Source organism: Vigna unguiculata, chromosome 5 (genome assembly GCF_037176805.1).
Source record: "Vigna unguiculata cultivar grain cowpea cultivar isolate G323 ecotype 2 chromosome 5, ASM3717680v1, whole genome shotgun sequence".
NCBI classification, from domain to species: domain Eukaryota; kingdom Viridiplantae; phylum Streptophyta; class Magnoliopsida; order Fabales; family Fabaceae; genus Vigna; species Vigna unguiculata.
In genome coordinates, this window is record NC_140796.1 from 51,455,565 (window position 1) to 51,457,075 (window position 1,511).

A 1,511-nucleotide genomic window follows, 5' to 3' on the forward strand; every position below is an offset into this window, starting at 1 on the left:
GCTCAAGCGCCAAAGCTGGAGTTGAGCACCACCCTGGACAATTTATAAATACATATCTCATATCTTCATTTTAGGCATTAAGTGGAGACACATATAGTGTAGAAAGATGTAGACACAGTAAGACAAAGTGTTGTGAGACTCGAGAGAGATGCTTTCATTGTAAATCTTATGTCTAGATGTTGTTAGGATTGCAATGCAATATTCTATGAGAAGTTGAACTCTCTCGTGAGGTTGGATGTAATAAATTCTAATTCTTTGTACTTTTACTTATTCGATATTTATATATGCTTTCATTCAATATGTTAGTGAGTTAACTTGTGCTTGTTGTTGGATGAATTGATCACTCATTTTATTTCATGACTTGGGATTGAGTAAGAATTGGTTCCAAGTTGTGGTCTAGCTTCTGGTTTTGAATGCTAGGAAATAAATCTAAGGCTCTAGTTGGTTATCAATTCTTAACCCTAATGCAGGTGATTCATTTAAGCAGTCACTGAAGAATCATACTGATGGTCCTAGGCTCTAAGTGCCAAGAATAAACCTAAAGTTACATTCAAAGAAAACTCTTATGATAATGAATGGTTTGCGTAAGTACATAGACAAAATCAACAGTTGTATTGTGAAAAGGATGACATGAAATTCACTCATAACATCTATTCACTTAATCTATATAATATATACTATGATCTATATAATATATTTTACTATCGATATTTTTCAAATATAAAATCCCAAAAACAAACTACCAATATGCTTGCTAAATCTCCGTGACTACGATAACCTCTATTCGACTACAAATGACTTGGTCCACTTGCCAATAGGTCACACAACTGAATAACTCTTTTAAAACTTGATATTGTGTGATGTTGGAGATTTTGGGAATCAAGTCCTATGGATAATTTTAGCACTTATCTGTTGAGGTATCCCATACTATCATTTGAGTTTAAACATGTCAAATTATGTAAGTAACTCAAATGTCAACCTGAAACATTTAACATGTTAAAAAAATTCACAAAATTATATTAAAATGATTATATTTATTCATTTTTACAGCTTGAGGATAAAATCGATTAAAATTTAGAACATGAACGAATTCCAACTTTGCGTTCAAATTTAAATACTAAAAACATATTAACCCTAATTAACTCGTAACAAATATCTCATTAAAATTAACATTAATTTTGAAGAATTGAATTACCAAGAAATTTAAAAATAGAAGTTAAATTACAAACAAATTTATCAATACACTTTAAAAAATAATAATAATCACAGACAAACTTTAGAAAAAAACTCATCATGAACTATTTTTTGCACTACATGAAATCAATAATATAACAAATTCTGAATGCATTAAGTTCTTTAAAGTATTGCAAGTCCATCATTTTCTTAAACATTATGATTTCATACTTTATAGAACCTCTGATTTCTAAATCTTAAAAAAAATTGAAAAATATTTTATTCAGATAAAAACTTTACAATTTAGATGACCTTTTTCTTAATGCAAAATAGTCTTT